This window comes from Dermochelys coriacea, chromosome 5, assembly GCF_009764565.3.
Source record: "Dermochelys coriacea isolate rDerCor1 chromosome 5, rDerCor1.pri.v4, whole genome shotgun sequence".
Taxonomy (NCBI): domain Eukaryota; kingdom Metazoa; phylum Chordata; order Testudines; family Dermochelyidae; genus Dermochelys; species Dermochelys coriacea.
The window spans coordinates 92,972,423-92,997,546 of NC_050072.1; the positions used below are offsets into that span (position 1 = coordinate 92,972,423).

The following is a 25,124-nucleotide window of genomic DNA, read 5'->3' on the forward strand; positions in this document are numbered from 1 at the left end:
TAAAGGTTTATTCATAAAAGGAAAAAGATATAGATGAGAGTTAGAATTGGTTAAATGGAATCAATTACATACAGTAATGGCAAAGTTCTTGGTTCAGGCTTGTAGTAGTGATGGAATAAACTGAAGGCACAAATCAAGTCTTTGGAGTACATCCATAGCTGGGATGGGTCATTCAGTTCTTTGTTTAAAGCTTCAGTTTGTAGTAAAGTCCTTCCAGAGATCAGAAACAGAATTGAAGACAAGACAGAGGTGTTTTCAGGGCCTTTTATATCCTTTCTCTTGTGGGTGGAAACCCCTTAGTTCTCCTGTGCAAGATCACAGTAAGATGGAGTTTGGAGTCACATGGGCAAGTCACATGTCCATGCATGACTCAGTTCTTTACAGGCCGACGCCATTGTTTACATACATGTTAGTCTGAACGTTCCCAGGAAAGCTCAGATATGGATTGGCGTCTTCCAAAGTCCATTGTCAGTTAAGTGTTTCTTGATTGGGCACTTACTGAGAATAATCCCTTCTCAAGAAGCTGACCAAATGCTTCAATGAGGCTACTTAGAATCAAAACACATTGCTATATACAAGTACATAGCCAATATTTATCACTTCAACTACAAAAATGATACAGAAAGCATACAGACAGCATAACCATAATCAGCAAATTATAACCTTTCCATAGACACCTTACATGACAACCTTTGTACAAAATTTGCTGCAAATATATAACAGTGGTTGCAACAATGATCTATACGGTCACAAGTTATGTCAGGAATGTCACACTCAGAACTTCTGAAAAATCAGACCACCCGCATTTATGTTACAACGTTTGGATTTAGGAGGCAAACTTTAGTCACCTAGGTCTGAAAATATTAGCCAATGTCTATAAATTATTTGCAGAGTAGAGCAGAGTGGGAAGTCCACTAGTTTACAAGCACACAATAGTCGTTGAAATGGTCTAAAACTATACAAGCAGTATAATTATAATGACAATAGTGAGTAAGGGCACATCTACACCGCAGCAAAAAAAAAAGTGTCAGCAAGTATCAGCCTGCGTCAACTGACACGGACTCGCGGGGCTTGTGCTGAGGGGCTGAAAATTGTAGTCTAAGACCCTCCCCCTTTCGTAGGTTTCAGAGTCTGGGCTTCAGCCTGAGGCCAGACATCTACACACCTATTTTGTAGCCCTGCAGCATGAGCCTGAGTCCGTTGACCCAGGCTCTGAGACTCACTGCGGGGGATCTTTTTTTGCTGTGTAGATATACCCTGGACTAACATTTCCCAGTACTGAATCACGTCCAGGCAGGAATGTGGTTTTATTTCACCATAGTAGTCAGCTACTTTTCTGAAAATACTTTTATTTCTTCATCATGAAGTTGATGTGTGTATACTCACTCGCTACAGTTCCTTTGTGGTATTCAACAGTAATGTTATGTTAAATGCCCATGCACCGTGCATATTGCCTGAGTTGAATTTAAGAACATTAGTAAACTGATTTCTGCAGAGCTCCTGCTCCCATTTAAGGGGTAAAGAAGTGAAGACGAGACTATTTTGATCTGCAAATAGATGTGTTTAGCCCCTATCCTGCTCCCGTTGAAGTCAATGGCATTTTTTCATAGACTCCAATGAGAGCGGCATTTGACACCTGATTAATTAGATTGCGGCTGAGCAAGGAGGAAACCTAATAAAAGTGGAATGGGGATTAAGGGGGCAAACTCTAGTTATCTAATCTATTAATCCTCAATTACCAAATCTACTGTTTTAAACCGTATAGGGCTTGACCCCCATCTCCACCTCCGCCCTTCCAGTAAGGTAATAACAACCTCCCTTCCTCAAACAAACAGAACTAGGATGTAGCCCAAGACTAATTGGCTCAGAAAATTCAAAGAGAAGAAAACGTGGTAACATATGTATGAGGCGGTGTTTTATGCAGCTTAGCAGTGATTTGAAATTGTCTGGTTCACCTGGGTCTGTGTGTTTTTTAAATGTCAGAAGCAAAAGAAAACTGATTAAATGTAATGCTGTAGTAAACAAGAGGGCACCGTGGAGAGGGCCAGAGTATAACAACAGATGGTATGTGTTAAGTCTATTTTTAAGCAGTTACTTGGCAGTGAGATTGAAAAAGAGGAAGAATGCAAGAAAATAGATAACATGTGGAATATAACATTGGTATAATGATTCCATAGCCTTCAGACCAAAATGCACGACATTCTTCTTGCCCCATCCTTCACCGCTCACAAACTTTTTCTTATTCTGAATTATAAATCTAAAAAGAAAATTACATTGCATTTACTTTCAAATACCATTGGTCAACTGGTTTTCCATTGCTGAAGGGGGGAGTTGTTATTACTTGACTGGGAGGTCAATGGACTCATGCGTTATGCACTGCAATCAAGATGCAATGGGAGAACTAGTCTCTCTCCTGCCCTTAATTTTTCTTGTAAAAATCCTGTTTATTCATTTGAAGACATGGCAAAATAAGATGTGCATCTGGACTGACTGTCTATCGAGTGCTTCCTAAATAAGGTATACTCCCAACTTCATTGTTTGTTACACCTCTGCCCTGTAAAGATTTAAAATGTTGCTCTTTGTATACATCTCTTTTTTTAAATGTGAAATTTATGAAAGGGTGGAATTACATTTTTAGTGTTTTAGTTTTACCTTTAGAAATCTAAAGAGCAATACAAAGGTCTAGGAGTTCAGAAGATAATCATTGTGTTATTATTCCCTTAGAGCTCATTAAAATGGCAACACATTGTTATTTTAAGGGGATCAGGGTGCTCGCCATGGTGCTAATAATATGATGATCATCTCTCAATTTTCTTTCTCTCTCTGTCTCTCTCCGCCAGCCTCCCCCAACCCCATTTCAAAAGGTTTTGGGCTTATGGGAAATAGGGTAGCTTTGGTCACCATTAAATCAATCTCACCTCATATCCTTTCAGAAGTGTGAAATTAATTCTGAGTGATACTGATTATAGCAACTGTATCCTGGCCCTGGTCAAACCTAATTACAATTTCATGCAGTGTCACACTCCATTATTGTTTCCAGGTAATGTGGCCTCTTTTTCATACACAGCAGTCTTTACAGACAGCTTGTTGTTGATGAATAGATAGAGTTGAAAAAACCTACACAGAGTCTCAAATGACCTCTTTTGCATTGTAAAAAGATATGTGGATTGATAAATAGACTAGGATGTATTATTATCCATTATTCAGTTTACAATCAGTGAACACCTGGCATGGGGAAAGTGAGATGGCTGTTTGCTTCCCATCAGTATTAATGTTGATGGCCCAGAGGAAACACAGAGCATACCAATTTCCCCTTGTTAGAGGAGAGAAAATGTGAAACAAAACAAAAAATTCAGCTGAATATTTAGAGTGTATAGATTTAAATTTTAACTTTATAAAGGTTATGGGTTACAGCTGCTGGGCATATGCCTTTATTAAGTATAATTTATTTGAGGTTTATTTATGGAGTCAAAATAAAAAGATTAACAATTGCAAAAGGCTGACATATATTTCAAGTCTAATCAAATAACAAGGTACACCAGGCAAAGAGAGATCTTAACAGTCTGACTTGGTATCATCAGACAAATATTAACATCTTGTTTTGTCTAATTGGTATTACCTAGAGGGACTCAATTAACCTAATTTTCAAATAATCTTTTTTAAGAGAGTTGTTTTAAATCACAGACGTGAAAGCTTAATTTTACTTGATTGACCACATTAGCTTGCAAACATTTCTCAAATGTCTTTGATCTCTGAATTTATCATTTTCTATGTGGTTTTTATAGTCCTCCAGCCACAGAACTCCACTGCTCGCAGTTAGACAAGAATTTTCAGACTATATTGTATTATCAGATTTAAAATTGTTTCTCTCTGCCTTAATTTCATATTAAAGAAAACAACAATTAGACACTCAGGAAATTCAAAGCTAAGGTTACAAGTAAATGAAACCCAAACCTTTGAAAGTATATAAACCCACAGTTTAGAACACCCAAACAACTTTGATTCTTCCCCCATAGTGATGCCAGCATCCTGTTGTCCCCTCAAAATGTGTTATGTTTGGATCAAGGATTTTCTAAGAAATTTAAGACAGTGATTTCCAACTAGAGGTACATGTACCCCTGGAGGTATGCAGAGGTCTTCCAGGGAGTACATCAATTCATCTAGATATTTGCCTAGTTTAACAACAGGCTACATAAAAAGCACTAGCAAAGTCAGTGAAACTAAAACTTCATACAGACAATGACTTGTTTATACTACTCTATATACTGAAATTTAAGTACAATATAAATATTCCAATCAATTTATTTTATAATTATATGATAAAAATGAGAAAGTAAGCAATTTTTCAGTAATAGTGTGTTGTAACGCTTTTGTATTTTTGTCTGATTTTGTAAGGAAGTTTTTATGTGAGGAAAAACTTACGGGTAGGCAAGACAAATCAGACTCCTGAAAGGGGTACAGGAGTCTGGAAAGGTTGAGAGCCACTTCTTTAAGTAGTCCATAGACTATGGGCTTGATTTTGCTCCCATTCCAGTCAATGAAAAAACTCTCATTGACTTGAATGGTGCAGAGTCAAGGCATATGGCTGTAGACATATTACATTTGGAAAAGATTTCTGTATTGATACAGTGACTTTACCACCACTATCTTCCCTCCATCTTTTTTCACAAGGGCTTTAAGAAGTCTGCAGTCTGTGCACATCTTTAAATTGAGAAAAGACAATGTACTGTACATTTTACAGATAGAGTATTGACAATAGTAACCACCAGCATCATTTTTATCATTGGTTTCAAATTTTAGAGAGACTTTCCAATACTAAACATGATGTTTCATCCCGTACTAACCTTTGTTCTCTTCATGCAAGTTCTATACTTAACTGGGTCCAGGATATCTGTATAATATAGATATACAATCTGTGTTTGGTTATACCTGTATAATTGATGCCACTTGAAATTTAAATGATGAGTGGGGAATGATTGCCTTCAGTATGCTAGATATCTAATTAGAAATTTTGAAAAATATATTTTCTTCTTCTTCAAGTTGGATACAATTTGTGGACACAATTTGAAATGAAAAGGACCTTCTTAAGGATTTTAGAGGGTTAGCCAAAATCAGGCTTATAATGGAAAGAAAGAAAGCCTCGGCCTTCAATGTGGAGCAGCTACATTCAACACTAGACTAGTGTGGATCAGATAAGCAAATACATGGCCACATAAATGTCAAAGCAGCTGCAATGCCACATCACCTCTGTGCAGGGAAACTCTGCAATCCCTGTAAATCACACAGCTGTGCTCCACAGTGGTTCTCTTCTCTAGACAAATGGATTGTGGGCATATGAGAGGTTGGTCAACATGTCCATGCACAGTGCACGTGTGCTGGCCAAAAATCCCAGATAGTGGAAAGCAGTGGACTGCATCCACTACACTCCTATAGGTTTTAGAGTAGCAGCCGTGTTAGTCTGTATTCACAAAAAGAAAACGAGTACTTGTGGCACCTTAGAGACTAACAAATTTATTAGAGCATAAGCTTTCGTGAGCTACAGCATCCGATGAAGTGAGCTGTAGCTCATGAAAGCTTATGCTCTAATAAATTTGTTAGTCTCTAAGGTGCCACAAGTACTCCTTTTCTTTTTACACTCCTATAGTGATTGGCCAGACTGTCCATCTGCTACTACAAATTAGGGCTGAGGATTCAATTCAGGATGCCAGGAGAGTCACTGGCATCCTGGCTCCTGTAGAAGTCAGGCTGCGTAGGGACTGGGAGGCAAGTGGCTATGTGTGGAAGCCCTTTTCCTCCTGTGGTCCCCAAATCCATGCAGATCTTTGTGGATTCTCTTGACTATTTTTTGGAGTGAAGAGGGACAAATCCCCATCCTCCTCCCAACAGAGAATTATTAGGAAACTCCCCAAGTTTTGGAATTTTTCATTCACCCTATGAAGGAATAACCCACGCAGGGGAAAAGCTGACTATTGGGCTATATTAAATTTATAACATTATTAAATGCAGACAAGATACACAAAGTAGTGTTTAAGTTTAGGAACAGAGCATGAAGAACTGCAGCACATCATTCTCATTCATGATAATTGGAGATGCTTATCCAAGTCCCTCTGAACCAGCTAAACAGCAGTCCTCCAGGAACTAAGTCAAACTGGCTCAAGCTAGAAAATTCCTAACTAAGCCTGACATTCATCATTGACTCCCTCTGCTGTGCTTGCATATACTGCAGCCCACAAGAACAGTGGGTGATCTTACATAATATACTATAAGCTTTTATGCCTTTGCATGTCAGAGCCACTAAATGGAACCAAATTCTGAGGGATGGTAGGCACCTGAAATGTTTATTGTATTCTCTCTTTCCATGTGACACTTACCACCATCACAGATTATTGAAATTGAAAGAATTTTAAAATCTGATGTCCTTTTTCCCATTTATGATGTTGCTTTTTGCATTTCATTCAGTTTTCATATATATATATATTTCAATTTCACTTGTCTTTTGGTATTTTTTTTCTTTTCTGGCTGTTATGCACTAGGTTATAAGCACTGCAAGTGAATGTTTTAGGAATACAAAGATTCATGGAAAGATTTCTGTTATATTAATTTTTTCCAAATTTTAAGGAAAAAGTCTTTAATATTTGAAATAAGATTCTAAGTAAGCATATTGTCCATATAGGTGGGTTGCTTGTTTATCAATCCTGGACCAAATCTTGAAAGGTTCAATGATTCATAAATTCAGATTTGGTTCAAATTCAGCAAAGTGTTTCATTCAACTTGAAACAAAGCCAAAAACTGGCAGGGAAAAAAAAACATTTTGGATAGAACAAAAGATTTGATTTTACCCAAAACATTTTTTCTCACTTCAGTGAAGGGGGGGACCCCAAAATTAGTTTTGAATCAAATTCTTTTCAGATTTTTTTCAATTTGGCCCTAAACTAAATAAATCAATTATTCACTCAACTCTAGTCCAAAAATGGAATTAAATCATGGCCCCATTATAGACTAAGTCATTGCATATGCTCAAAGTACATGGTATGTGGTGGTAAGGAACAACATCAAAATCACAAAAAAATTCTACTTTAGTATCTCCTAGAATCATAAAGGCAGAATATAAAGAAAGAAGGGCAAGGAATAAATATCCCTCATTACTTGAATGTCACCTCTAAAAGTTAGGGCCAGATGCTAAGAGCCCAGAGGTCAGCATGACCAAGTCTTATTTTTTTTTATTTATTTTTTAAAAACAGACCTAAGTTATGGTCCTAAACAACTTGACAGTGCCTCTTAAAGGACACAATAACAATAGCTTGCTGGCTTCAAGAAAAGGAGTACTTGTGGCACTTTAGAGACTAACAAATTTATTTGAGCATAAGCTTTCATGAGCTACAGCTCACTTCATTGGATGCTGTAGCTCACGAAAGCTTATGCTCTAATAAATTTGTTAGTCTCTAAGGTGCCACAAGTACTCCTTTTCTTTTTGCGAATACAGACTAACACAGCTGCTACTCTGAAACTTGCTGGCTTCAGACATTTTACAGTTGTATTTGTATTTAATTCCCTTTGCTGTTTTAATGCTCCTATAAAATAACTAATACAAAATAAACATGTTTTTTAAAAAAGTGTCCCACTAACATCTCAGTCTCATTTGCATTGACGTCTTTATGGCTTTGATGTGACTGCAAGCCCATGAGACATTAATGTTTTAAATAAATCCTTTTATTAACTTTTCAGGTCCATTGGTCAGCGGGAGCTAATATACATGAAACTGTTCTAATTAATCCACCGATCACATTGTCTCCATTTCAGTGAAGATGACATAAGATGCTTCCACTGCCCCCATATCAGCTCTGTGGGTCTTTTGGACACAAGGCCGTCAGTGTTTGCCAATAAGGTGGTTTCCATTAGGGAGGTAAAAGGTACTCCTCTACTAACAAGGCCTTCAGGGTCAAGCTCTTTGTGGGAAACTCCAGGGAGGTTGGGAAGATGGAATCCATGTGCACACAAACACACACCCTTGTAGGGCTGTAAAACCCTCTATGACCCAGAATAGAGGCCAGCAATTAACCTCCGTTGGTCTTGAGCCACTAGCTCTGCAGTAGTTCCTCCAGCAGCACAACCTCAAAATCTTCCTCCACTTGGCCTCTCCCTGCATGGGAACAGGGCAGGATTTTAGTGGTGTAGAGCACCTTACACAAGCTCTCATTGCCAAACTGAATTTCATTCTGGGGCAAATACTGCTGGTGTAGCCAGAGAGGGTCCCCTGGCAGTGCAAGAGGTGCACTTCTGCTTCACAAAGGAGAAGAGGGTTTGGGCTGATCAGAAGTGGTGGAGGATGGACACCTCCTACAATGTGTAGATATGTGGGCCTTTCAGTTTCAGCAAACACGGGAAAAAGATTCTAAGAGGGGGAAATGTGTAGTCTATAGATGGAGCACTGGCAGGGGTGAAAGTAACTTAAAGGACTTACTGGTACACCGGAGTCCTGAGCAGGGGGCATGGCCTCAACTGGAAGAGGCAGGGCCTTAAATACCCGGGCCCTTTAAATCAAGATTTAAAGGCCTTGCAGCTCCAGCTGCGGTAGCAGCGGCTAGGAGCCCTAGGCCCTTTAAATCACTGCTGAAGCTCTGCCACCGCTATATGGTCACCTCTGCTGAGCCATTATAAGGCTCTTATTATTAACTATTACTTATGGAAGTGCCTACAGGTCTGGGTCATAGATCAGGACCCCATTTGCTAGACACTGTACAAACACATCACAAAGAGATGGTCCCTGCTCCAAAGAGCTTACTATTCTCTAGTGTCATCTTATGGAAAGAAGCTTTTCATTAAGATAAATTTGCATGCCATAACTAAGGATATGTCTGTAGTGTACGTACTTGCATTCTGGCTTGTGCACGTGCATTCTCATGTTAGCCAAGTCCACTGTGAGAGTCCACTCTGCAGAGTCTCACATGTGCCAGACCCCATGTAGCTGTGTCCATACTGGTGCTGTAGCTACATGTGATTCGTGCTTGAATTTATGGGTGCATATCCCATAGTCCTGTACATCCTCACCACCTGGAGCCGCTCTAATCCTTGGTTTGTGGTGTGTTGTGGAAGAGTTTGTCTGTCCTTTTTAGACCCCTGTGCATTAGTGCTTTCAGCCAGTAACATTTCAAATGCAGTTTTTTCTAAGGCACCTCTGGCTGTGCATGCTCCTCACTTCTGTGCATTCCAACCCAGAGACAAGCTATAGATCTATTTGATCAGCTGCTCCTGCTTGTGGGTAAATGGTTTATGCAGCATAGCAATCAGCAAGATGCTGGATGGCATTCCAGGAGCACTTTCTGAGACCAAAAAAATGTGGTGGTACTCGGAGAGGGATTAATTCATGGCAGACTGGACAGACCTAATGAATGCCACAGTTGGTGCTTATTTTCTATGGGTAGACTAGTGTTTCTGTGAAAGACAATGCCTTGGTCTACACTAGGAGTTGAGGTCGAATTTAGCAGCATTAAATCAATTTAACCCTGCACCCATCCACACGAGGAAGCCCTTTTTTTCGACTTAAAGGGTTCTTAAAATCGATTTTCTTACTCCACCCCCGACAAGGGGATTAGCACTGAAATCGGCCTTGCTGGGTCAAATTTGGGGTACTGTGGACACAATTAGACGGTTTTGACCTCCGGAGCTATCCCAGAGTGCTCCATTGTGACCGCTCTGGACAGCACTCTCAACTCAGATGCACTGGCCAGGTAGACAGGAAAAGGCCTGCGAACTTTTGCATTTCAATTTCCTGTTTGGCCAGCGTGGCAAGCTGCAGGTGACCATGAAGAGCTCATCAGCAGAGGTGACCATGATGGAGTACCACAATCACAAAAGAGCTCCAGCATGGACCGAACGGGAGGTACGGGATCTGATCGCTGTATGGGAACAGGAATCTGTGCTATCAGAACTATGATCCAGTTTTCGAAATGCCAAAACATTTGTCAAAATTTCCCAGGGCATGAAGGACAGAGGCCGTATCAGGGACCCAAAGCAGTGCCATGTGAAACTTAAGGAGCTGAGGCAAGCCTACCAGAAAACCAGAGAGGTGAATGGCCGCTCCGGGTCAGAGCCCAAACATGCCACTTCTATGATGAGCTGCATGCCATTTTAGGGAGTTCAGCCACCACTCTCCCAGCTGTGTTGTTTGACTCCTTCAATGGAGATGGAGGCAACACGGAAGCAGATTTTGGGGACGAGGAAGATGATGATGATGAGGTTGTAGATAGCTCACAGCAAGCAAGCAGAGAAACCGGTTTTCCCGACAGCCAGGAACTGTTTCTCACGCTGGACCTGGAGCCAGTACCCCCTGAATCCACCCAAGGCTGCTTCCCGGACCTGCCAAGCAGAGAAGGGTCCTCTGGTGAGTGTACCTTTTAAAATACTATACATGGTTTAAAAGCAAGCATGTTTAATGATTAATTTGCCCTGGCATTCGCAACTCTCCTGTACTCCCGAAGCCTTTGCAAAAGGTTTCTGGGGAGAGCAGCCTTATTCCGTCCACCATGGTAGGACACTTTACCACTCCAGGCCAGTAGCACGTCCTCAGGAATCACTGTAGAACAAAGCATTGCAGTGTATATTTGCTGGCGTTCAAACAACATCTGTTCTTTATCTCTCTCTGTTATCCTCAGGAGAGTGATATCATTCATGGTCACCTGGTTGAAATAGGGTGCTTTTCTTAAGGAGACATTCAGAGGTGCCCGTTCCTGCTGGGCTGTTTGCCTATGGCTGAACAGAAATGTTCCCCGCTGTTAGCCACGGAGGGGGGGAGGCAAAATGCGACCTTGTAACGAAAGCACATGTGCTATGTATGTAAAGTTAACAGCAAGGTTTACCGTGAAAGAGTGTACCCATTGTTCTTTAAAATGTGTCTTTTTAAATACCATTGTCCCTTTTTTTTTCTCCAGTTGCATGTATTTCAAGGATCACAGGATCTTCTCCTTCCCAGAGGCTAGCGAAGATTAGAAGGTGAAAAAAACACACTCGCGATGAAATGTTCTCTGAGCTCATGCTGTCCTCCCACACTGACAGAGCACAGACGAATGCATGGAGGCAGACACTGTCAGAGTGCAGGAAAGCACAAAATGACCGGGAGGAGAGGTGGCAGGCTGAAGAGAGTAAGTGGCAGACTGAAGAGAGTGCTGAAGCTGAAAGGTGGCAGCACCACGAGGAGAGGAGGCAGGATTCAATGCTGAGGCTGCTGGAGGATCAAACTAATATGCTCCAGTGTATGGTTGAGCTGCAGGAAAGGCAGCAGGAGCACAGACCGCCACTACAGCCCCTGTGTAACCAACTGCCCTCCTCCCAAAGTTCCATAGCCTCTCACCCAGACGCCCAAAAACGCAGTGTGGGGGCCTCCAGTCACCCAGCCACTCCACTCCAGAGGATTGCCCAAGCAACAGAAGGCTGGCATTCAATAAGTTTTAAAGTTTTAAACTTTTAAAGTGCTGTTTGGCCTTGTCCTTCCCTCCTCCACCACCCCTCCTGGGCTACCTTGGTAGTTATCCCCCTATTTGTGTGATGAATTAATAAAGAATGCATGAATGTGAAGCAACAATGACTTTATTGCCTCTGCAAGCGGTGATCGAAGGGAGGTGGAGAGGGTGGTTAGCTTACAGGGAAGTAGAGTGAACCAAGGGGTGGGGGGTTTCATCAAGGAGAACCAGACAAAACTTTCACACCGTAGCCTGGCCAGTCATGAAACTGGTTTTCAAAGCTTCTCTGATGTGCACAGCGCCCTCCTGTGCTCTTCTAACTGCCCTGGTGTCTGGCTGTGCGTAACCAGCAGCCAGGAGATTTGCCTCAACCTCCCAGCCTGCCATAAACGTCTCCCCCTTACTCTCCCAGATATTGTGGAGCGCACAGCAAGCAGTAATAACAGTGGGAATATTGGTTTTGCTGAGGTCTAACCGAGTCAGTAAACTCTGCCAGCGCGCTTTTAAACGTCCAAATGCACGTTCTACCACCATTCTGCACTTGCTCAGCCTGTAGTTGAACAGCTCCTGACTACTGTCTGCCTGTGTATGGCTTCATAAGCCATGGCATTGAGGAGTAGGCTGGGTCCCCAAGGATAACTATAGGCATTTCAACATCCCCAATGTTTTTTTCTGGTCTGGGAAGAAAGTCCCTTCCTGCAGCTTTTGAAACAGACCAGAGTTCCTGAAGATGCGAGCGTCATGTACCTTTCCCGGCCATCCCACGTTGATGTTGGTGAAATGTCCCTTGTGATCCACCAGTGCTTGCAGCATTATTGAAAAGTACCCCTTGCGGTTTATGTACTTGCCGGCTTGGTGCTCTGATGCCAAGATAGGGATATGATTCCGTCTATGGCCCCACCACAGTTAGGGAACCCCATTGCAGCAAAGCCATCCACTATGACCTGCACATTTCTCAGGGTCACTACCCTTGATATCAGCAGATCTTTGATTGCATTGGCTACTTGCATCACAGCAGCCCCCACAGTAGACTTGCCCACTCCAAATTGATTCCCAACTGGCCGGTAGCTGTCTGGGGTTGCAAGCTTCCACAGGGCTTTTGCCACTCACTTCTCAACTGTGAGGGCTGCTCTCATCTTGGTATTCTTGCACCTCAGGGCAGGGGAAAGCAAGTCACAAAGTTCCATGAAAGTGCCCTTACATGTACAAGTGTACAAAAGTTTCGCAGCCACTGGGAATCATCCCAGACCTGCAACACTATGCGGTCCCACCAGTCTGTGCTTGTTTCCTGAGCCCAGAATCGGCATTGCACCGCATGAAGCTGCCCCATTAGCACCATGACGTCCACATTGCCAGGGCCCATACTTTGAGAGAAGTCTGTGTCCATGTCCCCATCACTCTCGTCACCGTGCTGACATCGCCTACTCGCCTGGTTTCGCTTTGCGAGGTTCTGGTGCTGCATATACTGCTGGATAATGCATGTGGTGTTTAATATGCTCCTAATTGCCAAAGTGATCTGGGCGGGCTCCATGCTTGCCGAGGTATGGCGTCTGCACAGAAAAAAGGCGCGGAACGATTATCTGCCGTTGCTCTGATGGAAGGAGGGGCAACTGACGACATAGCTTACAGGGTATTAAAATCAACAAAGGGGGTAGCTTTGCGAGAAACAGAACGGCCCCCTCAAGGATAGAACTCAAAACTGGGTTTAGCAGGCTGTTGATTTCACAGAGGGAGGGAGGAGAAAATGAATACAAAACAAATCTGGTCTATTTCTTGTTTTGATCCACTTCATCTATTTTTATACATCTTGCTGGCAGCAGACTGTGTAGTATGACTGCTAGCCATCGTCATCTCTTGGGTGCTCAGCAGAAGACGGTGCAGTATGACTGCTGGCCATTGTCTTCTGCTGGCTGCTGATTAAAAGACAGTGCACTGCCGGTAGGACTCAATCGCCATGTGACGAAACTTAAAAGGGATATGACCTGGCTGAGTCACTCCCATGTTTGCCCAGGTGCCCCGACCTCATCGAGGTCGGTTAAAAGAGCACCCAGGACTACGCTGACAATGGCTACCAGTCATACTGCACTGTTTGCTGCCAAAAGACAATAAACTGCTGCTGTGTAGCAATGCAGTACCGCGTCTGCCAGCACCCAGGAGACATACGGTGACGTTTAGCTGAGCGGGCTTCATGCTTGCTGTGGTATGGTGTCTGCATAGGTAAGTCAAGGAAGAAGGCACAAAACGATTGTCTGCCCTTGCTTTCACGGAAGGAGGGAGGGAAGGGGGGCCTGATGATATGTACCCAGAACCACCCGCGACAATGTTTTAGCCCCATCAGGCATTGGGATTTCTACCCAGAATTCAAATGGGCGGCAGAGACTGCAGGAACTGTGGGATAGCTACCCACAGGGCAATGCTCCAGAAGTTGACGGTTGCCTCGGTACTGTGGACACACTCTGCTGACTACATGCACTTAAAGCATTTGTGTGGGGACACACACAATCGACTGTATAAAAATGCTTTCTACAAAACTGACTTCTATAAATTTTGTAGTGTAGACATACCCAATTACATGGTGGGAACAAATCATCCTGCAGATCTGGGATGACCGTGAGTGGCTCTAGAACTTCCGTATGAGAAAGTAAATGTTCCTGGAGTTGTGTGAGGTGCTTGCACCAACCATCCAGTACCACACCACTTGAGGGAGGGAGGTGATAGTAGTGCAGAAGTGGGTTCCAATTGCCGGCTGGAAACTGGCTAACATTTGTCAAAGAGCATGAACCAATTAGTTGCAAGATAGGGTTTCTGTTTACTCTTTTGGTTGTAGAACCCAAACTGGTTGATTGGAGGACGTGTGGTGGCACTCAGAGTACACAGGTTGAGTAATAGTAAAGAGAACAAAAAATAAAGAAGCAAGAGAGAGAGTGGCAAGGGGAAAGCAACAAGAAGTTTTGATGCATGACTATCTCCAGGAATGGACTGTGGCCGCCCAACTTTTTGGGTCTTACTATCATAAAACATGACTAGAGAGAACTTGAAAATAAGGTTCTTCTACTTGCAGGAACAAAGAGGAGACTGGCCTCTTTTGCTCTGCTGTTGGCCAGTTGCAGGTGATTCCTCCTCTTCAGTGCACACTTACCTTACAAATGGCTTCTTGAAGCAGATGTTTCCATGTCAATAACCTCTTCCCCCTGGTGACACGTCTCTCCTCGTCACACCTTTAGTATAGTTTGCTAAAGTTTTCTCTGGGGATGAAAGAGCGTATTTCCCCTATTTTCACTGAGAGTTTTTAAATATTTTTTTCCTCCAACTCTCAGCTCTTCCCTCTATCAGGTGAGATCAAGCACTTCATTATCTTACTTTTCACAGGGCCTGTCCTGCCTTTCCCCACTTGTCTCCTTTCGGATGTTACTATTTCATGTTGTTACATGAGTACCTTTTCCATTCCTGTTTTGTTCCCCTGTCAATGATGCTTGGAAGCTTGTCCTTTTTACCAGTCCTCCCACTGAAGGAAACTGAAGACATGCCACGCATATAAAGAGGTACTCAGAGCACTGAATGGCTGTTAGAAAGTAGTACACCAGGAGAGAGAGAGAAGGCTTCACACAAGCAATATAGTCATGTGTTAACACAATTGTCTCCCACAGTCAAGGGCATCCATGTTCTAATGTGTTTTTTAGTTATATAATTACTGTATAACATCACCACCAGGGATCTCTGTGTTCTAACCATTTTCTTTAATATTACTGTGGATAGGTCAGCATGTCAGTGGTAAAGCTAGAATAGAGCCCAGGTCTGCTAACTACCAGCCAGAATCCTTATAGAGTTAGGTATAGAAATATATTCTCTTATCCACACTAGCTTATTAGAACTAGCCATCCCTAGCAGTGGAAAATACACACACATAGTGTGGAGAGGCTGTTAGATACACATCTACAGCAGGCTGATGTGCCTTCCCTATTTAATAATAATGCTGAGCTCTTATGTAGTGGTTTTCATCTTTTAGCTCTCAAAGTGCATTACAAAAGAGGTCAGTCTCATTATTCTCATTTTACAGATGAGAATACAGAGGTGGGAAGTGACCTGCCCACAGTCACTCAGCTGGTTAGTAGCACAGCTAGGAATTGAACTGTGGTTTCTACAGACGAAGCCCAGTGCTCTAGCCACTAAGCACTACAGCATTCCTTTACTACCACTTTCAATAAGCCCTATTCGGGCAATGGGGAGGGGGGAATGTGAGAGAGACTATCCTTCAACTGCATATTGCTGAAACACTGTATAAGAAACATAATTCCCTGCTCCTACTTACTCCTCTTGTTTATCATACAGTATGAAACAATTAAGAAAAGACTCATTAAAATGTTCGCTTTCATTTTAAATCTAGCCCCATCTGGAAAACATTTGATTCTTTGTCTTCCACATATAATGTCGTAATTCATCTGAATGCAGTTCCTTCTTGTTTGTTTCAGTAGTCATAGCAACATTTGCCATTCAAGTACCATGTAACTTGTTGAGAAATACATTTTTATTTTAATTATATAAACAGCATGCTCCTGTATGCTAAATAAATAGGTAAATACTTTATTAGTATGGGCACAAACATTTCATTCATTGTACCTATTCTCCCCTTTCTCAATACCAGCATATCCATTAAAATCCAGTTTTTGCATTCTTTTCTCACAATGACATTCAAAAGATTTGTTTCCAAGAATGCCCAGTAATCAAATTAGAAATTGGTGGGGGTTAAAATTTACTTTTTAAATTAATCTTCTGTAATATCCCTTTGCAACTCTAGCACTTAACAATGAAAAGCCCAACTTTATAGAGATATATGCAAGAATTCCCATCTAGCATCTCCATGTAAATGGAATTACATTATTTCTCTCTCTGACCCAAATGCACAACTTTCAAAACATAGAGAAAAGCATTAGAAGATACATGGCTTGAAAGTGATTGCAGGGTGGGGTTTCCACTCACAAAATCAGTGTTTTATCAGGACTGCAAATAAATATGGAGAGAGGAAGGGAGTAAACAGTGCATGCAACCTGATTGTCCTTAACAATCCATATTGCAATACCCATTGATAAACAGCAAGGCAGAGGACATCCAGTTTTAACAAATAAAGTATTTTATAGAAAGCAAGGTGACTTTTGGGGAGTCAAATATGTTGAAACTAAAGACTACCTTGCAGCATATCCATATAGTTAGGTTATTAGACTCTGTCCATCACTGTAGTATCTGAGTGCTCAAGTGGTAATGATTATCATGGTGTGGCTTGGGCATAGTAGCTATCTTTACAACTGCTGATGGGTTTTCATGCAGCAGCCAGCCAAGTTTTGCTTGTATTGTACCCTCTCCTTATATTAGTGAAATTATGTTCAGTTTTTATGATCTAAAGCCGGGGTAGGCAACCTATGGCACGTGTGCCAAAGCCAGCACGCAAGCTGATTTTCAATGGCACTCACATTGCCCGGGTTCTGGCCACCAGTCCGGGGGGGCTCTGCATTTTCATTTAATTTTAAATGAAGCTTCTTAAACATTTTAAAAACCTTATTTACTTTACATACAACAATAGTTTAGTTATATATTATATACTTATAGAAAGAGACCTTCTAAAAACATTAAAATGTATTACTGGCACGTGAAAACTTAAATTCGAGTGAATAAATGAAGACTCGGCACACCACTTCTGAAAGATTGCCGACGTCTGATCTAAAGACTCAGTCCTGCATTGAAGTCTGCATGGATATTGGTGCAACACTAGCAAATCCTGATGAGGTATTGGACCTGACACTGAGAGTAACACTGACTTATCCCTTACTATTACAGACTTGCTACTTCTATTAGCCAACTCTAGCGCCAGTAGATACCCAATCTGATCCCCAAACCTTGACTCCACATTCTAGTTGGGTTCCATGGTGGATGTGGTGTTACTGGCATACTGCATGCTAGGACATTTTACAGTAAGGGAGTCAGAATCATGGCTTTTCAGAACCTAAAAATAATACTTTGAGCTTCTATAGCACCTCTTTTCAAGCATCTCATAGCTTGAAGTCTAACATTAGTGAATTAAACCTCATACTGCCCCTCTAGGAAGGAAGTATTAATATCCCAATTTCACAGGTGTGCAAACTGAGGCATAGATAAGGTAAGTGTATTGCCTGAGGTGATTTCCAGTCCTATGCTCAAGTTACAAGTCTAACCATCCTTTACCTAATAAAATAACAGTACTTTTAAATAATGACAGGTTTCAGAGTAGCAGCCATGTTAGTCTGTATTCGCAAAAAGAAAAGGAGTACTTGTGGCACCTTAGAGGCTAACAAATTTATTTGAGCATAAGCTTTCGTGAGCTACAGCTCACTTCATCGGATGCATCCGATGAAGTGAGCTGTAGCTCACGAAAGCTTATGCTCAAATAAATTTGTTAGTCTCTAAGGTGCCACAAGTACTCCTTTTCTTTTTGCGAGTACTTTTAAAATCTACCTTTTCAGTTCCCCACTTTTGCTATTAGGTGCAGTCAGCATTTAAACAAAAAAAATCTGTAATTATGGAGTTAAAACTTTGCTAATGTAACCTCTAAAATATATTTTTTTTAATTCAGATGTTGTACTCGGCCTACTTTTTTATTTTTATAAAAATTATTAAATAAACTGAGTCAGGAAACAAATTTCAATGTCAGACTCCCAAAGAGTTTTTATGAACAACAGGGAATGAAAATGAATTTTAAAACCTATTTAAAAACATTCTAGGCTGCATCCTTTTCACAAAGCCTCAGAAATTGTGTTTAATCTATAAACCTGTACTAGACAGAAACTGGCAAAGGAAAGTATACCAAAGTCCTTGAAGGACTAACAAATGTAATCAGCATCTGAGCTCTCTGACAAAGACATATCCAAATATTTAGAAATTTCAGCTGTCTTGCTATCAGTAGAAGAATTATTCCCCTTCATTTGAATAGAAGATAGTTCAGAAAAATTCCAGTCACAAAACTTTTAATAGAAGAGTCTGTTGACAATCCAGTGACTGAAGGTTGAGGCTAGACAAAATCAGATTGGACATAGGCTGTACATTTTTGGAAGCAAGGGTAATTAACTGTTGGAACAATTTACCAAGGGTCATGGTAGATTCTCCATTACTGGCAATTTTTAAATCAAAATTAGCTGTTTTTCTAAATTATATGATCTAGGAATTATTTTGGGGAAGCTCTAAGGCCTGGGTTATGCCGGAAGTCAGACTTGATAATCACAGAGGTCCCTTCTGGCCTTGGAATCTATGAATCTATACAATTAGAATTAAATTCCTAGGAGCAGATTTATTGCCCCACTTCTCTCCCTTTGTTCTTTTTGAGTAATGAAAAAACCGAGAAATATCTCTCCTGCTGAGGATTAGCATAGTACTTTGGAGAGTCACCAGACAGCACAGAGATGGTAAAGTCAGCACCTACACCTCCATCCCCTGCAACCCTACTGTATAAGATGGGAAGCATGTGAATGGAGTATGCTGCTGATGAACAATTTGCCAGCTGATATAAGTCAAAGCATCCCCAAGCTTTTCTAGTCAATGTTGCAGAGGAGCCAGACAAATCCAGGAGCTATAACTAACTCCCTGATACCCCACCCCCTCCACTGCACTGAGCAAAACTCAGCAGCAGCAGAGAACCTGCCCTCTGATTTACAGTTTCAGACATGGTATATTCAAACAGTATATAAAGAAGCAAATGTCTTTTTTTATAGGTGATATGAATCCAGTGTGGTATAGTTGTATCTGAGGTGTTGTCATGGATTGCTCTATTCACCACTGGGTGGCACCCCTTTCTGGTGATTCTGGGATTCACTCCACCCAGTTCACCCCCCTTTTTCTTTTCTTCCACCATTACACTCTCCTCCCACTCATGGAGTCACAGTCCGGCTGCTTCGTGACTTGGCCCTCCAGCTGGGTCATACTGTGATTTCCCCTTCTGGGGGAGTCTTTCCAAGTCACTCTGCAGAAGCAGTGTCAGACTGTCTTCATGCCTGCTGCCTTGACTATGTCACTCCTGCAGTGAGTCAGTCTTCCTATGCACTGCCCCAAGCTATGCTACTCTGCAGTGAACAGTAGGGCAACCCAGGTCTCTACCCCTGGGTTCCAGTCCAGAACCCGTTAGCAAGCAGTATATACAAGGCCAGGATGATGTAGTACTGCAGTATCCCTCAGTTGCTTTTCCAATCTTGTGACCATAACTCTAATACTTTTTCTGCACCCATTATGTGCCTCTGGTCCGGCCGGTCTTTTATCCCCACTTCCATCTTTCCTAGATTCTTATCAAATGTATCTCTCTCTCTCTCTCTCTCTCTCTGCTACTCACAAGCAATTTGTTGTGTAAAGGGGTGTGTGTGTTTCTGACCCAACTAAGTTTGGTGCAGCCATTCAGTGTTTTTTTAAAATACTGGTTGAGTGCTTATCCCTCAAACCCACTTCCTTGGAGCAGAGGAGAACCAGGCATTTATCTGTGACCATAACCCAGGGGTGGCCAACCAGTGGCTCCAGAGCCACATGTAGCTCTCCAGAGGTTAATATGCAGCTCCTTGTATAGGCACCAACTCCGGGGCTGGAGCTAGTGGTGAGCTGGAGCCAGTTTGCCCCGTTTTGCTGGAACCGGTTGTTAAATTTAGAAGCCCTTTTAGAACCGGTTGTCCCATGAGGGCCTGAGCGTGAAGCCACCACTTGCTTCTCAGCCCTCCCAGGCTTCCTGTGCAAACAGCTGATTTGCGGGAAACTGGGTTGGGTTGGGGGGTGGAAAAGCAGAGGTGAGCTGGGGCCAGGCGTGGGGCAGGGAGCTGCCGAGCACTGACCAAATTTTCCAGCCCCAGAGCACCCACTGAGTCGGTGCCTAAAGTGCCACTTTTGATGTAATCCATGGGGGGAGCGGCCGCTGCCCTCCAGCTACGCTACCTCACCCCTAGGAGCCAGAGGGATCTGCCGGATGCTTCCCAGGAGTTGCCCCAGGTAAGCACCGCCGGACTTCCCACCTCGCCCCCCAGCAGGTCCCTCTGACTCTTAGGGGCTGGGTGGGCACCCACTACGGTGGCCCACGCGATCCTCCTGCCCGGTTCTGGGGGCAGTCTGGGGATAGGGGAGGGGGGTGGATGGGGAAGGGGTCCCAGGGGGTGGGGGTGGGCCACGACCCCCTCGTGGGGTGAGGAGGGAACCGGTTGTTAAGATTTTGGCAGCTCATCACTGGCTGGAGCTACAGGCACCAGCTTTTCAACCGTACTCACTGCTCAACCCCTGGCTCTGCCACAGGTCCTGCCCCCACCCTCCCCTGAGCCTGCTGTGCCCTCGCTCCTCCCGCTGCTCCCCAGAGCCTCCTGCATGCCACAAAACAGCTGATCGGACGGTGTGGGGAGGGAGGGGGAGGTGCTGATTGGCAGGGCTGCCAGTGGGTGGGAGGCGCTGGGAGCAGGGGGCGGGGAGGAGAGCTAATGTGGGGGGAGGGGGCTGCTGGCGTATTACTGTGACTCTTGGCAATGTACATTGGTAAATTCTGGCTCCTTCTCAGGCTCATGTTGGCCACCCCTGCCATAACCAATCTTTAAGAATCCCATGCAGCAACTCTAAATGAAAGCCCAAATAGCAACTCACACCCGGATAAGATTTTGAAAATGTTGGCATTAGGATCTCCCCACAGATTAGAAGAGGATTTTGCCATTTTCTCCAGGATCTAAACTTTAATTTAAAATAAATAACACTTCTGACTTTTCGTTGTGAAGATAACTTTGACAGTGTAAACATAATACTGTTATTGTATGTCATGTCCCAGTGCAGTTGTCTTGGTGTGTCTGCAGCTGGAAAGTCTGAATCACCATAATTAAAGTACTATTCTAGTCTGAAAATAATCCTATAAAAATGTCATCATGGAGTTTCTTGTTCATTATGTATCTATGATTTCCATATCAAATCTGCTCAAGTTTACTTGTTTACTGCTTTACAAGTTTAAAAACATATTTGTTCCAACTCCCAATCCTGCAAATTCAATCTGGTCATCAAATTTTGGGGAGAAAGGTCATGGAGGCCAAATTTTGGCTACTAGGTAAAGTCCTGGACCTCCATGGCAGCATTCTCTGAAATGCATCCCGTTCCACATGTAGAGCCAGAAAGACAGGCAAAACTGCAGGGTCTCAATGCAGGAATGAGACTATAATGTAGGGAGGAGGCTTTTAGGTTTATTAGGAACTGGGGAACCTTTTGGGAAAGAAGGTGCCTATAAAGGAAGGATGGGCTCCACCTAAACCAAAATGGAACCAGACTGCTGATATGTACAATTTAAAAAGTTGTAGACGATTGTTAAACTAAGGGCTGGGGGAAAGCTGAAAGATGTGGAGGAGCATGTGTTTCAGACAAAAATATCCCTTAGGAATTAATTTATTAAAGCGAAAAGTAAAGAGGACAGGAAAGAAGTTAGTAAAGTACAGGTAGGAGCTAGTGAGCAACAAACATAAGAGTCCCATTTAAATATAACACAAGAAGGCGAGCAACTGAATATTGACAAAATGTACAAATGCTAATATATAAAGGCTAGAAATCTAAATACTAAGATGAGTGAACTAGAGTGGCTGGCGCTAATGAGTATATTGATATAATAGGCATTGTGGGAACTTGGTGAAATGAGGATAATCAATGGGGTGTGGTAATACCAGGGTATAAAATATATAGGAATGACAGAGCAAGTCATGCTGGTGGGGGAGGGGCACTATATGTAAAAGTAAAGTACAAATCTTAACTGAATCAAATTGTACCATAGAATCTCTATGGATAGAAATTCCAGGCTTGACTAATCAGAATATAGTAGTGGAAATATACTACTGACCACCTGACCAGGATGGTAACAGTGTTTGTGAAATGTGAGGAAGACTAGAGAGGAAATCAGGAAGATTAGAAAACACAATAATAATGGGGGATTCCAATTATCCTCATATTGACTGGGAACATGTCACCATAAAATTTCTAGACACTGTAAATGGCTGTCCTGGAACCTACAAAGGGAGAGGCAATTTTTTATATAGCCCTAAGTGGAGCACAGAATCTGGTCCAAGAGATTAATATAGCTGAACCACTAGGTAATAGCGACCATAATGTAATTAAATTTAACATTGTTGTAAGGGGGGAAATGCCAAAGAAACCCACCACAGTAGTATTTAACTTCAAAACTGGGAACAACACAAAAATGAAGAAGCTCTTTAAACAGAAATTAAAAGGAACAATCACGAGAGAAATGCATGCAAACTATTTAAAAACACCGTGATAGAGGCTCAAACTAAATATATACCCTAAATTTAAAAAAAGAAGTTAAAAATACCACCATGGCTAAACAGCAGAGTGAAAGAGGCAATTAGACAAAAAGGCACCCTTTAAAAATTGCACATCAAATCCTAGAGAAGAAAATACAAAGGAGCATAAACTCTGGCAAGTGTAAAAGTATAATAAGAAGGACAAGAAAAAATTTGAAGAGCAGCTAGCAAAAGAGTCAAAAACTACCAGAAATTTTTTTAAGTGCATCAGAAGCAGGAAACCTGCCAAATATGTGGTGGGGCTACCAGATGATTGACATGCTAAAGGAGCACTTGGTGAAGAGAAAGATGTTGCAGAGAATCTAAATGAAATCTTTGCATTGATCTTCACTGCAGAGGATATGGGGGATATCCCTACACAAGCCATTTTTTTTAGGTGATAAATGTGAGGAACTGTCACAGATTGAGGTGTCAATGGAGCAGGTATTGGAAAAAATTGATAAATTAAACAGTGATAAGTCACCAAGACTTCTGAAGAAACTCAAATATGAAACTGCAGAACTACTGACTGTGGAATCAGAGTAACAGCCGTGTTAGTCTGTATTCGCAAAAAGAAAAACTTCATCGGATGAAGTGAGCTGTAGCTCACGAAAGCTTATGCTCTAATAAATTTGTTAGTCTCTAAGGTGCCACAAGTCCTCCTTTTTCTTTTTGACTGTGGAATGTAACCTATAACTTAAATCAGCCTCTGTACCAGGTGACTGGAGGATAGCTAATGTAATGCCAATTTTTGAAAAAGGCTCTAGGGCAGTCTGGCAATTACAGGCTGGTAGGTACTTCAGTAATAAGTAAATTGGTTGAAACTATAGTAAAGAACAGAATTCAGACTCACAGATAAATGTGATATATTGGGGAAGAGTAAACATAGCTTTTCTAAAAGGAAACCATGCCTTGATAATCTATTTGAATGCTTTAAGGGTATCCACAAGAATGAGGACAAGGATGATTCAGTGGATATAGTGTACCTGGACTTTCAGAAAGTCTTTGACAAGGTGCCTCACCAAAGGATCTTAAGCAAAGTAAGCAGTACTGGAATAAGAGGGAAAGTAGTCAGTAACTGGTTAAAAGATAGGAAATAAAGGATGGGAATAAATGAAAAGAGTTAAATAGCAGGATCCTCCAAGGATCTGTACTGGGGTCTGTGCTGTTCAACATATTCATAAATGATCTGGAAAAGGGGTTGAACAATGAGGTGGCAAAATTTTGCAGACAACAAAATGGGGTCTAAATTAACTGTTACCTCTCAAGAAAGATATGTTGGAGTCATTGTGGATAGTTCTCTGAAAACATCTGCTCAATGTTCAGTGGTGGTCAAAAAAGGTAACAGAATGTTAGGAGCCATTAGAAAAGGAGTAGATAATAAAACAGAAAACATCATAATGCCACTATATAAAGCCATGGTATATCCACACCTTGAACATTGCGTGCAGTTTTGGTTGCCCTGTCTCAAAAAAGATATATTAGAATTGGAAAAGGTACAGAGAAAGGCAACAAAAATGATTAGGGAGATGGAACAGCTTCCATCTGAGGAGAAATTAAAAGGAGTGGCACTGTTCAGCTTGGAAAAGAGATGACTAAGAGGGGATATGACAGAGGTCTATAAAACCATGAATTGTGTGGAGAAAGTGAATAAGGAAGTGTTCACATAACAGAAAAGCCAGGGGTGGAGAAGAATAAAAGGAAAAAAGGACAAATTCTGCTCTTCTTCCTCATGCAAGTTTTTATTGAGCCATGAAATAGTAAGATTTTTTTGTATTTTATAGAAAGTTTGCTTATTATGACATTTTGAATCAGATTTATTATTGGTTTAGCTAATTCTAGCAAAAGAATCTTAAAATGTGGGCATACCTAAACTACTTTAGATCACCCTTTTTCAAAAGTTGTCAAAATATGCAGGCAAGTTGTAAATGTCATGCTCTTTCTTCTTACTAATTAGTAGAGCTGGTAGGAAAATTTTTGACAAAAACGTATTTTCATTGAAATATGCTATTTCATTAAAGCTGAAACAATGAGACATTGATTTTGATTAAGTTTTCAATAGGAAAGTTTCTGAGGTCCAGGGCTCCCTGGTCACCTCTGGGTTCTGATCAAAGAAAGAGAGACAAAGAGAAATTGTTTTGAACCTTTTCAGTCCAGAAACAGATGTTTCAATATCATTCTGTTTCATGATAACATTCACAAGCTTTTGTTTTTGTTTTAATGCAAAATGAAAACAAATTCTCAAAACTCAGAAGTTTTCATGAAACTGAACTGTAATTCTCCAGTCAGCTGTAATAATCAGTAAAGATACTTTGCATTTCAGCTTTGCCTTAGTGAGGACTACATGATTGGTCTCAGTTGG

At 41.8% G+C, this 25,124-nt stretch overlaps 1 long non-coding RNA gene across 1 annotated transcript; it reads left to right on the forward strand.

Annotated features, from left to right (window-relative positions):
- On the forward strand, positions 1-24,657 carry LOC122460391. The gene is made up of 3 exons (XR_006281667.1): positions 1-251; positions 5,745-5,749; positions 24,646-24,657. It is a non-coding gene; the product is annotated as an uncharacterized LOC122460391 (long non-coding RNA).
- The last annotated feature ends 467 nt before the right edge of the window (positions 24,658-25,124 follow it).